A 17,597-nucleotide genomic window follows, 5' to 3' on the forward strand; every position below is an offset into this window, starting at 1 on the left:
TTTGATTCTTTATTGAATCCAAGATTTACTTAAATACTGAAGTGTCAGAATTACAGAGTTTCAAAGTTAGATTTTGGTTCCAAATTTAGAATTTTTAAATTTAATATTAAAAATTTCTCTCCAAGTATGAAGTATAGATCAATGCTTTTTATTGTTTTGGAAATAGTTTATTTATTTATTTATTTATTTTTATTTTCTTAAAATTACAGCAGAGATTACTTTATTCAAAAATGTCTGTTTCTATTTAAGGAAATAAAAACAATGGAAAATAAAACATTTAAAAGGTTAGGTAATATTGACAAGTATACTAAAACTGAAAGCTGAGAGATAGGATAGATGTGTAATGTAGATGCTTTAAGAAAAATAGAAAAGGAAATGCTCTGTATGTACTAAAACTAGCATTGACAGATGTCTTAAATGACTATTTGTTCTAATAGACAATGAGATATAAACTAGATAAATAATAAAACTGCACTTTCTTCTTCTTCTTCTTTTTCTTCTTCTTCTTCTTCTTCTTCTTCTTCTTCTTTTTCTTCTTCTTCCATCTCCTCTTTTCTTCAAGGAAGTGACATTCTAATAGAATACCATGATTTTTTTTTTGCATGTTATTTTGGAAACATGACATCAGAGTATTAAAAATCCTTAATCATCTCAACTGAACACCTGAGTCATGAGGGGAAAAATGTGTATACTATAATATAAAATTAAAAATAAATTACTGTAATGTTCTCTTCTCTAAATTATAATGTTCTCTGGGAGCAGGTTGCTCGGGGAGCTTCTGGAAGCAGCCTTTGGTTCAGTTCAGTGTAATAATCACCTCCAATTCAGCCAGGAGTTAAAAGTCCAAATCCTTTATTGTCTCTTCCAGAATAGCATGGTTAGCTTTCTTAGAGACCTATCTCTCTCTTTGGTTCCAAGAGCTCTTTCTGCTTGTCCTTTGCCTCTGCCAGCTTCAGCCTCTAGCTCAACTCTGAATCCTGGCTTCTGATCTCCCCATGCTCCCAGTTGGCTTGTACTTTTATATGCTCTTTTAGAGGTATGAACTCAAAGGTTGACTCCTCCTCCAAGAGTGGGATTGTGGGAGCTGTGACTTGTGAATCTTCTCCACTGAACTTGTGAATCTCCTGGACTTGTGAATCACCCTACTGAATTCTGACTTATGAATCTCCCAAGTGCCTATCAATTCCAGTGACTTAGCACCTTGTAAGAATCTAATATCTCCTGCTTTCTTTTGATTTTAGAACATAAGTGGTCACGACCTCTGATTTCTCAAGGAGGTGAGAACCCCCTCAAAAAAGGTGATCACATCTTCCTTGACTGCTCAAAAAAGAAATGAAAATGCCATAAAAAAGGTGATCATGCCCTCCCTGACTGCTCAGGAAGGGAGATGAAAACATCAAAGGAAATGGGAAATCAAATCAGATTAGCAGGTTTCTGAAAGGGCTCACTTGAAACAGGTATGCATAAATCCATACCTGTTTGGGAGGTATTACACATAATTACATAAATTACACAAGCACATAGTAATGCAGGCTAGTAGTGATGTAACAAATAACATTAATCATAAGGAATTACACATGCCCATAAGTCCTAGAAATAGTCCAAAAGGAATCATTTTCCATTAGTTCATGTGCCAGGAATTTTTCATCTCAGGGAATGCAATGATTCCTGCTGGTTTTCTGCCACAGTCTTTATCAACAATTTTTCACCTCAAGGAATCCAATGATTCCTGCTGGTTTTCAAGTCCTGCAACAGTCTTATCTTGTATTAGGGAATCCAATTATTCCTGCAGATTTTATTCTTAGGTCTTCCTTGTTTCCAGATTTTCCTCTTTTTCCATATCTCTCCAATGGACAAGGTGAATACAACTCGTTGGTACCCATCTGATTCCTTCTCCATCTGTAGAAATACAAGCAAACCTTCTAACCCTAGCAGTTAACCTATCTAGTCCCTTCCATTCACCACTGTCTGGATTTCTCCACATCACCTGGAGATTATTTAAAGATAGTGGAGCTGCTTGCACTGGACACTGCCCTTCAGGTGGGTTATAAAACCTGTCTGCTAGAGCCAGTGAGTCTTTATCAAAAATTAAAAAAAAAATTAATGGTAACTAAATTTATAAGTTCCCTAGGGTTACCTGTGGCTCCCCCTTTCTTTTGTTTTTGGAGGAGCGTCTTCATGTCTCTGTTTCTTCTCTGACCTTGAGAATTAAAGGGTATGCTAGTGATGTGTAAAATCTTATACTGTGCACAAAAGTGTTCAAAATGTTTAGAAGTATATGCAGGTCCATTATCTGTTTTTAGTTCTTGTGGCACATCCATAATCCAAGGAAATGCTTGGATAAGGAATTCAGAGAACATTCGGGCTGTCTCTTTTGCTGTTGGTATTGTAAAAGTGAATGCTGAAAAGGTATCTACCACAATGTGGATAAAAGACAGATGGCCAAAAGATTTATAATGGGTCACATCCATTTGCCAGATTTCATTGGGTCTCAAACCATGAGAGTTCTTCTGTGTGAGTAGTATAGGAGCAAATTTCAAATATGACAAAAAATACAACCTAGACAAAGCATACCAACAAAAATCACTGGCAAAAGTGAAAGATGTGTAAAAAGTATTTGGAAAAAATTAACACATTTATAAATTTTTCTTTGTCAAATGGAGTCTCCAAACTAGGATATTATTATCTCATTTCCCGATGTGAAAGTACATTTTTATCTTAACAAGATAAAATTAGGAAGAAAAGATGGATTCAATTAGTAGACAAAAGAAAATAATTGCAACTAATTTTGGAATATCTGGGCAAAATAAACTAATTACTGGAGAAAACAATGACTGGCATTATTGACCAAAAATCACATATGAGAAGACAGTAACAACTGACTTATGTGCTTATTTTGGCATTTCTAAAATTCCTTTGCTGGAATCCCTTACACACTGTGTAAAGATAGTTTAATGAAAATATAACAAGGAGGAAAGGGGTCAGGTGTACGTTTATATTGTACGTCATATTGTTACACAATTGATAAAAAGATACAATCATTAGAAAACACCATTTTATCTTTGTTGAGTATTTGAGTTAGTAAAATAGCTCTTCCATTAAGGAGATTTTCAGATGTATATTAAAACGCCTCAAGTTTATTCATAGAAGTAACCAAAGAAATAACCTTTTCTAACCACTTCCTAACTATTAGTATTTGCTTAACCTCCAAAACAAAACTGTAGGTAATTTGTGAATATAAGTACTGTTTTTCATTATACTGGTTAATATATAATGCAGATATAAGTGACTAAATTATATATACTGCTATAAACAAGTTACTCCTATTTGCAGATCACATAGTTCTACTTATATCAAGTCTTAATTAACAGAGGATTGCTGCTTTAATGAGATCAACAGCCACTTGAAATAGAACAATCGATAATCCACAGAGAGATAATGATTGAAAAAAAAATGCTGGTTTTCCCATGTAATATAATTGAAGAAACATTTTATTTCTTTTAAGTGTATCATTATCCTTGTAGTTAGACATTTTTTAACATTGTAGTCATCCTTGACTTTTTCCTTTTTCTTTCTGTGAATAAGAAATCAGTTATCATGTCTTGCCAGTTCTAACACAATATCTTGCTATTTATTAATCTCTCCACTCATGGGACTACAATCCAAATTCAAGACACACCTTTCATTTGAAGTACTGCAAGATACTCAAAACTGAACTGTCAGATTCAAATCTTTCTATTGTTTAATCCAGCCCTCCATAGTTTTAAAAATAATCTTCCTAAAAATTCTCTAGTTATTTTTAATATTATTTTTATTATGAAATTTGTGGCCTCATTTTAACCCTAGAATAATGAATGTACAAATATTTTCACTTGTCATTTACAGCTCTTTATAATCTGGCTCCTGCTTACTTTTATGGAAGTAGCTCTAGGCTGATAATTATTAACTTTTTTAGCTGCTTTTGTCATCAGTTGCAGTTGAGTGCTAGATTTTGTGCCACACATAAATATGACTGAATTATCTATTTTTTGTGGCATTTAAAAATGAAAATTATGACAAGATTAGGTGCATATATCACAAGTCTTAAAATCATAACCCTATGACTCATAAAATATTTTAATTATTGATCCTAAACAATATGCTTTAGGTTTCTTGAAAGTGAAATAACTGAGAGAAGACCAGAGGCAGGAAGGCCACAAAATAATTGCTGTTGTTGAATAAACACGCAACATTTTTCATGGATAAGACAATACAAAAAATGAAATAATGGAGATATGAAAAATGTATTTTTTATGGATGGAAATATATTCCTTCAAAACTATATTAAAATTAGCAGAAGACATCAACACAACTGAGAATTATTTTTATGTAAAATATGACATGATTGTTTATTGAATCATGATCTGAAAAGATTTCCTTTAATATTTCTGAATTTCTACATTTCATTTTGAAGGTTTTAGGCCCTAAAACATAGTCAATTTTTATATAGGTGCTATGTTCCACTGAGGAAAAGCTAATCTTTTCTATCCTCATTCAATTTTCTCCATAGTTCTCTCATAGTTAACATTCTAAAATTCTACTCACCTCCTTAACTTTCTTCTTAATTTTTTGTTTACATTTATCTAATGCTGAGAAGGAAAGTTGAGGTACTGCACTGTCATAGTATAGTATAGTTTTATTGTCTTTTTTTTCCTCCAGTACCTCATTCAATTACTTCAAAATTTTAAATGCTACACCATTTTTTGGGATATATGTTTAGTACTGATATTAATTTTTTTTTGTTTATAGCAGCGTTCTATAAAATATAGTTTCCTTTTAAAATTTTATATATACATACATATATATATATATATATATATATGTATATAGTTTTGTCTGAAATCATGATAGTTTCTCTTGCTTTTGTGCTTCAATTGAAATATAATCGATTCTGTTCCAAACCCTAACCTTTATCCTATACAAGTTTCTCTGCTTCAATTATATTTTTTGTAAACAGCATATTGTAGGATTATAATTTTTAATCCATTCGATTTTCTTCCCATAAAATTTACATTGTTATGATTATTAACTGTGCATTTCTGTCCATTCTATTTTTTTCTTCCTCTTTGTCTTTCTCTTTCGTTCTTTTCACCATTTCCCTCCTCCACAGTGTTTTATTTCTCAACACCACTTTCCCTTTATGCTCTTCCTTCCATCATCTCTCCTTTTATTTAGTCCCTTCTTCAATTTCACTGTAGGGTAAGTTAGATTCTGATTTTGTATATTATTCCCTCTTTGTTTAAATTTGAATGAGTATAAGGTTCAAGCAATGTCCACTGCCTACTTTCAATCTTTTCTTCAACTGTTAAAATCTGTCATATTTCTTCATATAATTTACCCCAATCTACTTTTCCCTTTATTCTGCCTCCATGGTCATCTTTTTTTTCATCCTTTAATTATTTCATATAATCCCCTCAAAGTCATCCTATATCTATACTCTCTGTCTATGCATATGCTTTTAACTGCAATAATAATGATATAGTTCTTAAGAATCATTACCAATTATTTGTCCATGTATAGATCCAAACAGTTTAGCCTTATAGAATCCTTTATGTTTATCTTTCCTTTTTTACTTTTTTATGCTTCTCTGGAGTCTTGAAATTGAAAATTATTTTTTTTTCCTTCTCTGGTCTTTTCACCAGAAAAACAAACTTAAAAGCTTTGTATTTCATTGAATTAAAATCTGTCTCCTAAAGGATTATATCCAGGTTCATCAGGTAGTTGATTCTTTGTTATAATCCTAGTTGTTTTTTTTTTTTTGTTTGTTTTTGTTTTTTTGTCTTTCAGACTACCATATTTGATGTCATCTGACATAAAACTGCTAAATCCTGTGTAAATTTGATTCTGGTTTCTTGATATTTAAATTGTTTCTTTCTGGCTGCTTGTAATATTGTCTTCTCAAAATCAGAGTTCTTGAATTTGGCTATTATGTTCCTGGAAGAGAGCATTATTATAGTGAACATCTAAATGGAATACTTATAACACTATAGATATCTGATGATGAACCAGAACAGAACACATTTCACATTTGCCTATTTAATACTTCTCTTAATTCATAGAACCCATTTTTATTTATAGAGATTATGTGTTATAGTCCATTAACATAGAGACATAATTCATGTTGTATCTTCAATATCTCAAAAACTATGTGAAATCACTTACTTTTTAATATCTTGAAATTAAGTTCTCAAATATATGTATTTCCAGACATTTTCTATTTTCTTTATTCATGCCACATCTCCCCCACTCATCTACTTTGCATGGTATCTTAATTTATTATTCCTCTTATGATCTCTGTATTTCTTCACAGGTTTCCTCCAATGCCAAGAATATATTTCATAGTACTTTTTTGTGTTGGAATCACTAGCTAGTTTCTCATCAAATTTAGATCAGAATATAACTTAATGGAATCTTTTCCCTAATTTAACTTATTCCTGCCAATTTAATTTATTTGAAATTATCATGTGTAAACATAATTGTTTTAATGCCATCGTTATTCAACAGAACATATAGTCTTTGAGGTTAGAAACTGTATTTTTTATTTTATGTCACCATTACTGTCCCATATTCAGCAAATAATTTAACTACACATTTAATAAACTGTTTATTATATTAGATTGGATTAAATTATGTTAAGTTAGTTCACCCTTAGCTCAAGATAATGATATCTTCACAACAGAAAATGATATTTAAGAAATACCTCCTAGATCAGCTTTAAAAAGTATGCTAGATTATGTTTGGAAATTGTATAGTATACTCAACAATCCTAAATTGTCTTCTGCTACAAGAAGGCATTTTAATTCCAACATTTCCCACTGATGAAATATGCAAATAATTACCATGATATCATGAAAATAATGAGATTGTTATAAGCCAAATAGTTTGTAAAAAGGCTGCATGACACTTACAATGATCATTTATGTGAAAGCCAAAGCACAAATTATATCTTTCTGGAAATTTATGATTGCAAATGTCTATAAGCTTTTCACAGTACAGCTAAAGAATAACAGATGGCCAGTTTGAGTGCTATATTGGTGCAGAGAATATTGAGATTACTAGGTAAGGGGCTTCAACATATTGGGTAGATCTTTGTTGGAGGAAGGGAAGGTAGAGCTTAGTCTAGTATTATATTTCATCTAACTACTAAATTTTCAAATAAGGAAGATAAAGTCCAAAAACATTAAATGACTTAGTCAAGATGACATAACTGGTAAGACACAATTTCAAGATTTGAATATATGTCTCATTACAAATTCAGAGATATTTTCACTCCTTAAAGTAACTGTGTTAATAACTTTTAAAACATCTTCTTTCTAATTCCCAATAAGTTTATTTATACCTTCATATAACCAGAAATAAAGAATAGGAGTCAATAATACAATAAAGATATTTTTAAAATATGACCATGTTGTTTTGAAAACAAGCTAAATATGTCAAAACTTAAATTTTAATATTTATCTTTCTAAAAGGTTATAACAGTTTTATTCAGTAATTTTCTAAAACATTGATTTGATACATTAGATGCTTCTCTCTCAAAAGATTACATGGCAGATAGTAATATAAGTTCTGTCAACATTTCAATAAAGAACTGCACATTAAATCATTGCAAAAGAAAAGAATTGCCTAAATATCCAGGAATATTTAATGAAAATTATAACAAAAATATTCACAAGGATAATTATTGTTTTATTAATATGTCATCAATATTTTGCACTTTCCCTTTAAAAAAAGAATTCCAAGAGCTAAAATCTTTGGCAAAAATAGCATTCAAAAGGAAAAAGAGTAGGAATGACAATGGTATTAATTTTACATTTTCAGGAAGCTGAAAAATACTGAAGATTTGTGTGTGTATGCATGTGTGTGTGCGCATATGTGTGTGGGTGATAAAAGTGTGTATGTGGATGCAAATACATAGGAAGAGCATCTATGTGATAAAAGGGATAGAGTGCTGGACCTGAAACCAGGAATTCATCTTCCTATATTCAAATGTGACTAATTGCAAGTTACTTAACTCTCTTTGCCTCAGTTTCCTCCACTGCAAAATGAGATTGAGAAGGAAATTGTAAGACACTCCATGATGTCTGCCAAGAAAATCTGAAATGATATCTCAAAGAACTGGACACTGCTTAATAACAAGAAAAGAGGGGGGCAGAGCCAAGATGGAGGAGAAGACACAGGCTACTTTCTAAGCTCTTCTCTTACCCTCTTTATCAATATTATATCAAGCCTCAAAAATAGTCTTGACTGCTACAATTTGTAAAGATAAGAAGTAGAACAACTCACCAGCCAAAGAAAATCTGCAGTCTCGCCAAAAAAAGGTTGGTTCCGGGGCCAGGGGGGAGATCAGCTCAGACTGGGAGAGAAATTAGGTTCTGAGGAGAGCCTGAAACCAAAAGTGAAAGCACAGATCTCAGCACAAGCCTGCAGCCCCAACCCCCAGTACAGGGCTTTTCCTTGGGGCAGTTGTGATCCTGGACGGCAGGAGGACTCAGCCGGGGTTAGCCTCCAATCTGTGCAGTGGGGAGCTGGGCTTGGGGCCATAGAGCTTTTCCAGGGCCGATTTGCATCAGGCAGAGATGCTGGGCAGAGTTTGCTGTGGTCTGTTCTTTGCTCTAATATACAGTCCCAGAAGAGACTCCAGCCTGGGGCGTACCTTTCACCCTTAGTTGCCCAGGGCAATTTTAACCCACACAGCCCAACTGGGCACTTCGAATCGGCCAGTACTGAATCCACTTCCTGTTGGGGAAGGAAAACTCCCCGAGCCTCCCATACCTCCAGCCAAATCAGTTTACATCTTTCCCTGCTCTGCAGAGGAAGCTGGTAAATTGCCTAGGAGACATACACTAAAGGGTTTAAAACATGAATAAAAGATGAAAAAGAACGATCAACAGCCTATGCAGAAAAAGAGCAGGTCACAAACCTGAAGGACCTAAACAGCAAAAATGCATCAGACTGTCCTCCTTTTATGCTCTCATAGAAGAGACCATTTAAAGTCCCAAAAGACAGTTAGAAATAAAATGGGGAAAGGAAAGAGAAGCCTTTACAAGAGGCAAACAACCCAAAATACAATTGGAAAAGTTAAAAATTCCCCAGGAAGTGCAAATTGGTGAATTGGAAAAAAAAAAAAATCCCCAGGAAAGTAAAATTGTGAATTGGAAAAATAAAAATTCACTAAAAGTAAGGTTTTGGAATTGGAAAAGACAAAAGAACTCCCAAGAAAGTAGGATCAGTGGAATTGGAAAAGACAAAGAACACTCCAAAGAAAGTAGGATCTGTGAATTGGAAAAAAATAATTCACTAAAAAAAAAAAATTAGTGAAATTGAAAAAAACCCCACAAGACCAAAACAATACATTTAAAAACTCAATTGGAAAATACAGAAAGGTAAAAAGCTAATGAAAGAAAATAATTCTTTAAAAGTTAGAACTGAACAAAAAGGAAACCAATGATTCATTAAGCAAAAGAACCAGTCAACAAAAACAAAAAATGACAAAACTGGAAAAAACCATGAATTATCTACCTTGCAAAAACGACAGACTTGGAAAAATAGATCTGGGAGAGATAACGGGATTATTGGACTTTCTGAAAACTATGATGAAAAAAAAGGCCTAGATCCTATTTTACAAGAAATCATCAAAGGAACTTGAGAGAAAGGAATCAGAAGGAAAATAGGCATTTGAAAGAATTCTGAACACCTTCTGAAAGAAACCCCAAAATAAAACCCCAAGGAAATTGTGGCCAAATTTCAGAACTATTCAAGTTAAGGAAAAAAATTTACAAGCAGCCAAAAAAAAATTTTAAATACCGGGTGCCCTCAATAAGGATCACCCAAGATCTGGCTTCCCTACATTAAAAGAAAGGGGCCTGGAATATATTCCGAAAGGCACAAGAACTTAGGATGCAGCCAAGAATAAACTACCCGTAAGCTGAACATTTTCTTCCAGGGGAAGAAGATGGACATTCTAATAAACAAATGAATTCCATTTGTTTTGAAGAAAAAACCAGAACTAAAACAAAAATTGATCTCCAAGCATAGGACTCAAGAGATGCAAGGAAAAAAAACTCTTGAGAATTGTATTTCTGTTGTGGATATGAAAAAAAACATGTTATAATTTGATTGTACTGATATAACATAAAAAAGGGAAGTAGATATGGAAAAGGGATGATGGCAGAATAAGGTGGGAAGGAGGGATAAAAGAAGGAAACCAATCCACAAAAGAGGCAAAGGAAACCATCATATCTGGGGAATTTAGGAGAGGGGAGGAACATTGTGTGAATTTACCTCTCATCAGAGTTGGCTCAAAAGAAAAATAAATTGACATTTGTTTTAGAAAAATTCTCTCTTCCTCATTAAAAAACCGGGGGAAGGGAAAAGGGAAAAAAGAGTAATAAGGGAAGGGAAGGGGAAAAAGACCCAAAGGGGAGGGGGAATTATAAAGAAGGGGCATCATTAAAGAGGGTACATAAGTTTAAAAAGGGAAAGAGGGTTAGGGAGGCAAGAATAAATAAAGCATAATCTGGGATTAATAGGATGGCAGGAAATACAGATTTATTAATTCTAACCGAAATGGAATGGGATGAACTCCCCCAAAAGAGGGAAGGCAGATACAGACTGGATCAAAAAGTCCCAACCCACAATATGTTGTTTACAAGAAACACATTTAAAAGCGGGGAGGTACATAAAGAAAGGTAAAAGGCTGGAGGCAAAATCTAAGCTTCAGGGTGAAAGCCAAAAAAAGCAGGGAAATCCCTTTCTCCAAATCAAGCAAAAGTAAAAAATTGATCTAATTAAAAGAGATAAGAAAAACTACATCCTGCTAAAGGGAGAATAAAAACGAAGCAATATCAATAATTAAACATATATACCAAGGGGTATGGCATCCAACTTCCTTTAAGGAGAAGTTAAAGAGAGTTGCAAGAAGAAATAGACAACAAAACTGTAATAGTAGGAGATCCCCTTGCACCTCAGGAATTAGACAAACCAAACCAGAAAACAAATAAGAAAGAAATTAAAGAAGTAAATAGAATATTAAGAAAAATTAGGTATGTTGGATCTTTGGAAAAATTAAGGGAGATAGAAAGGAATATACTTTCCTCCAGCAGTTCATGGAACCTATTAAAAAATTGACCATATATTGGACAAAAGACCTTAAAATTAAAATGAAAAAGCAGAAATAGTAAATCTTTCTTTTCAGATCATGATGCAAATAAAAACTACATTCAACAAAAAGTTAGGGGAAATGGACCAAAAAGTAATTAAACTAAAAAATCTCATCTTAAAGAATGATTGGGTGAAGGAAAATTATAGATAAATTTTTTCACTCAAGACAATGACAATGATGCGACATCATACCAAAATTTTGGGAAAGGAGCCAAAGCGGTAATAAGAGGAAATTTTTATATCCTTAAGGAGGCTTATTTGAATAAAACAGGGAAGAAAAGATTAATGAATTGGGCTTTAAACCAAAAACTAAAAAAGACCAAATTAAAACCCCCAAACAAATAATTAAATTGGAAACTTAAAATTAAAAAGGAGAAATTAAAAATATTGAAATAAAAACCCATTGAACTAATTAATAAAAAAGTAATAGTTGGTTCCATGAAAAAGCCAATAAAATAGATAAGCCTTTGGTAAATCTGATTAGAAAAAAGGAGGGAGGAAAAATGAAATTAGTAGTCTTAAAAATGAAAGGAAACTTTTTCACCTGAAGAGGAAATTAAAAATAAGGAATTTTTTGCTCAACATGCAAATAAATTTGATAACCTAATGAAATGGATGAATACCTCCAAAAATACAGACTTCCCAGACTAACAGAGGAGGAAAAATTGGAATAGTACCATTTCCAGAAAAAGAAATAGAACAGGCAATTAAACAACTCCCCTAAGAAAAAAACCCAGACCAGATGGTTTAATGTGAATTTTACCAAACATTTTAAAGAACAATTTTTAATGCTATTAAATTATTTGATAAAATAGGGAAATGAAGGAGTCCTACCAAATTCCCTTCGATGACACAGACATGGTACTGATACCTAAACCAGGTAGGGCTTGAAAACAGGAGAAAGAAAATTATAGACCAATCTCCCTAATGAATATTGATCAAAATCTTAAATAAGAATTAGCAAAAAGACTACAGAAAATCATCCCAAGATAATACACTATGATCAAGGGATTTTCCTGGGAATGCGGGTTGGTTCAATATTGAAAACCTTCAATATAATTTGGCCATTTAATTAAAAATTAAAAAAACCATATGATCATCCTTAATAGATGCGAAAAAGCATTTGATAAAATCCAACATTCATTCCTATTAAAAAACATTGAGGTATAGGAATAAATGGACTTTTCCTTAAAATAATCAGCAGCATCTATTTAAAACCACTAAGCATTATTAATGGTAAAACTGCAACCGTTCCCAATAAGATCTGGAGGAAATAAGGTTACCATCACCGTTACTATTTAAATTTATTAGAAATGCTAACTTTAGCAATAAAGGTCTGAGAAAAGATTAAAAGGAATAAGAATAGGCAATGAGGCCAAATTATCGCTCTTTGCCGATGACATTGATGGTATACTTAGAGAACCCCAGAGATTCTGCTAAAAAGTTGTTGAAATAATCACAACTTTAGAAAGTTTGGTTATAAAATAAACCCACATAAGTCATCAACATTCTTATATATCACTAAAAAATCAACAGTCAAAGAGTTACAAAAAGAAATTTTTAAAAGTAACTTCTGATAATATAAAATGCTTGGAATCTATCTCCAAGGGAAAATCAGAAACAATTATGAGCAAAAATTACAGACCACTTTTCACACAAATTAAGTCTGGATCTAACCAATGGGAAAAATATTAAATCCGGATAGGGCGAGCAAATATAATAAAGGGCCAATATTACCTAAACTAATCTATTTATTTAACACTATACCAATCAGAGTCCCAAAAACTATTTTTAATGACCTAGAAAAATAACAACAAAGTTCATATGGAAAACAAAGGTCCCAAGAATTTCAAAATTAATGAAAAAATCAAATAAAGGTGGGCTTAGCTGTTACCAAATTAAAGTTATATTATAGAGCAGCAGTTACCAAAACCATTTGGTAATTCAAAGGAATAGATTAGTTGGTCAGTGGAATAAGATTAGGTTCAAGGGATAAAACAGTCAAGAAATAAATTAGTCTTTGGCAAACCCAAAGATCCCAGCTTTGGGATAAGAACTTACTGTTTGATAAAAAATTGCTGGGAAAATTGGAAACTAATATGGCAGAAACTAGGCATTGATCCATACCTTAACGCCGACACCAAGATAAAGGTCAAATGGGTTCATGACCCCAGGCATAAAGAATGAAATTATTAATAAATTAGAGGAACACAGGATAGTTTACCCCCTCAGACCTGTAAAGGAAGGTCTTTATGACCAAAGGGAACCCAAGAGATCATTACTGATCACAAAATAGAAAATTTTGATTTTACCAAACTGAAAAATTTTTGTACAACAAAACTAATGCAGACAAGATTAGAAGGGCAAATAAATAAAAATATTTTACAGTCAAAAGTTCTGATAAAGGCCCCATTTCCAAAAAATATAAAATTAACCAATTTATAAAAAAAATCGCCATTCCCCAATTGAAAAATGGTCAAAGGAATGAACAGACAATTCCTCAGATGAAAAGAAATTGAAAACTATTTCTATCATATGAAAAGATGCTCCAAGTCATTATTAACCAGAGAAATGCAAATTAAGACAACTCTAAGATACCACTTACACACCTGGGTCAGATTGGCCAAGATGACAGGGAAAAAATAATGATGATTGTTGGAGGGATGCGGGAAAACTGGACATTGATGCATTGTTTGGAGTTGTGAACAATCCAACCATTTTGGAAGTATTTTAAATTATTAAAAAGTTATCAAACTGTGCATCCCTTTTGGTAGCAGTGTTAACCACTGGGCTTATATCCCAAAAGATTATAAAGAAGGGAAAGGGACCTGTATGTGCACGGGAATGTTTTGGCAGCCCTTTGTAGTGGCTAAAAACTGGAAACTGAATGGTTGTCCATCAGTTGGAGAAATTGGCTTGAATAAATTTTGGATATGAATATTATGGAATATTACTGTTCTGTAAGAAATGACCAACAGGATAATTTTGGAAAGGCCTGGAGAGACTTACACAACCGTGCTGGTGAAATGAGCAGGGACCGGAGTCATTATATACTTCCAACAATACTATATGATGAACCCACGGGGACCGGGCCATCCCCTTGGAGATCAACCAAATCCATTTCTAATGGAGCAGTAAATAAACTGGAACCAGCCATGCCCAGAAAAAGAACCTGGGAATGACTAAAACCATTACATTGAATTCCCAATCCCTATATTTATGCACACCTGCATTTTTGATTTCCTTCACAAGCTAAATGTACAATATTTCAGAGTCTGATTATTTTTGTACAACAAAATAACGTTTTGGTCATGTATACTTATTGTGTATCTAATTTATATTTTAATATATTTAGCATCTACTGGTCATCCTGCCATCTAGGGGAGGGGGTAGGGGGGTAAGAGGTGAAAAATTGGAACAAGAGGTTTGGCAATTGTTAATGCTGTAAAGTTAACCATGCATATATCCTGTAAATAAAAGGCTATTAAATGAAAAAAAAAATAAAAAAAAAATAAAAAAGAATTCTAAGAAATGTTGAAATGATGCAGAGGAAAGAAAGAATATACATACCGAATACAACTGTGAGTAGGGACAAAATTCATATATTACCTTTTTTTTTTTTAAGAGTATTACTTTTCTTTTTTTTTTTTTCCTTTTTTTTTTCTTTTTTTTTCTTTAAACAAAAGAAGTTTCAAGGAGATCTCATTCATATATCTTCAGGATCTAATAAATTTAATTTTAACAGGGTAAGAAAATTAGTAGTTTAACTGGTAAGATAATATGTGTATAAAATTTTAAGATTTGCAAAGCACTTTATGCCTGTTATCTCATTTTATCACTACAATAAATTTATGAAATAAATGTTAATAGCATCCACATTTTATGGATGAGAGAAATGAGGTTAAAAAAATGAGGTTAACTTTTTTAGGGTTACACATGTAGCAAATGTTTGAGGCATGGTTCAAACTCAAGTCATCCTGATCTATGTTATATTTTAGTACTTACCAGGGAAAATCAATCATAAGGTATTCTGTATGGTTCTATTCGGTATGGTTCATTTTATATGACCTTAAGGCCTAAAGGGACACATGAGATAGTCCTCACTTCACAAGACTTTTATGGACAATTACATAAAGAATATTAAAAGAGAATTGGAAGAAAAATGAGAAAATGAAATGAGATCATTACCAGAAGGAATGAGAAAAACATATAATGACTTAAAAAAGAGATATGAAAAAGACAACAATTCACTGATAAACACAATTTGTGAAATGGAAAAAGAATGCAATGAAAAAAAATTCACTTGGCCAATTACAAAAGGAGATTAAAAAAGAAGAAAATAACACACTAAAAATTAAAATTGAATGAATTGAAGTGAATGACTCAATAAGACTTCAAAAATCAGTCAAAAAAGTGAAGAAGCTAGAAGAAAACATGAAATAGCTTCTAGGAATAACAACTGACCTGGAAAATAGATCTATGATAGATAATCTAAGGATTATTGGACTTCCTGAAAACCATGATGAAAAAAAACAATCTAGACACTATTTTACAGGAAATCATGAAAGAAAACTGCCCTGATATTTTAGAATCAGAAGGCAAAATAGCATTGAAATAATTCACTGATCACTTTCTGAAAGAGATTCAAAAATTAAATCCCCATGGAATATCATGGATAAATTTAAAAACTATTACACCAAGGAAAAGACATTGCAAGAAGCCAGAAGAAACACTTTAAATATAGAAGAGCCACAATTAAGATTACCCAGGATCTAACAGCTTCCACCTTAAAGGATCAAAGAGCCTGAAATCTGATATTCTGAAAGGAGAAGCAACTTAGATGACAGTTAAGAATAAAGTATCCAGCTAAAGTGATCATTATCTTTCAGGGAAGAAGATGGATATTTAATGATATAGGTGAATTTTACCTATCTCTAATGAAAAAAACAGAATTGAAGAAAAACAATTTGAGCTCCAAACACAGAACTAAAGAGAAGCATAAAAAGGTAAAAGGGAAAGCACTCTTGATGACTATATTTCTGGTATGGGTATACTTACAGAATGAGGATATAATTTGATTTTATTTTGATAATATTAAAAAAAAGAATCTAGAGGTGGAAAGGGGATCATACTAGAAAAAGGAGGTAAAATAAGGGAAATTACATTTCATGGAGAGCTAAAGTAAACCTATTACAACTGAGGGAAAGAATGGAGGGAGGTGAGTATTGTATGAATCTTACTCTCATTAGACTTGGCTGTAAGAGAGAATATCAAGACATAATTGCTTTCATAGAGAAACTTGTTTCACCTTATTGGGAAGTATGATGGAAAGGGGAAAAAGAAAAAGAAAGACTAAAAGAAAAGAAAACAGAAGAATTAGGGGGAAAAAGTAAAAAGGGGGAGGGGCTCTAGACCTCTAGATACTAACTTGCATAAAATAGGGAAAGAGAAGGACAATGAATTGGGCTTACAACTAAAAAAGCTAGAAAAAGAACAAATTAAAAACCCTCAAATAAATACCAAATGTGAAATTCTGAAAATAAAAGAGAAGATTAATAAAATTGAAAATAAGCAAATTATTGGATTAATAATAAATCTAAGAATTGGTTTTATAAAAAAAAACAACAAAATAGATAAAACATTAGTTAATTTTATGAGAAAAAGTAAAAAGGAAAATCAAACTGTTAATTCAAAAATGAAAAGGGAGACCTTTCCCACAATGAAGAGGAAATTAGAGCAATAATGAGGAGTTATTTTGCCCAAATATATGCCAAATAAATTTGATAATCTAAATAAAATGGAGGAATATCTACATAAATATGGATTACCCAGCTTAACAGAAGAGGAAATGAATTATTCAAATGGCCCCATTTTAGAAAAAGCAATAGAACAATCTATTAATTTCCTAAAAAAAAAAATATCCAGGGCTAGATGGATTTACATGTGAATTCTACCAAACATTCAAAGAACACTTAATTCCAATACTATATAAACTATTTGAAAAAATAGGGGAAGAAGGAGTTCTACCAAATAAAGAATTTGAAAAATAAATAAATAATAAACAAATAAACAAACAAACAAATAAATAAAAAGATTATGACATAGATATGGTGCTGATAGCTAAACCAGGTAGAGTGAAAATAGAGAAAGAAAATTACAGACCAATTACCCAAACGAATATTGTTCCAAAAATCTTAAATAAAATATTAGCCATTTTGCTCAAAAAATGACATATTTTCTACCACTTTCAACATCTTACAAAAAAAAGTTCTCTTTCTTTCTATTAAAGACTTTGGGGATTTATACAAAGGGAGAAAAAAAGTGAAAAGAAAGAAAAAGTAAAGGACTAAGAAAGACTTTATCTTAATAGAGAGCCTAAGAGAGTCTAAATCTACCTT

The sequence above is a fragment of the Sarcophilus harrisii genome, chromosome 6 (genome assembly GCF_902635505.1).
Source record: "Sarcophilus harrisii chromosome 6, mSarHar1.11, whole genome shotgun sequence".
Classification (NCBI taxonomy): Eukaryota; Metazoa; Chordata; class Mammalia; order Dasyuromorphia; family Dasyuridae; genus Sarcophilus; species Sarcophilus harrisii.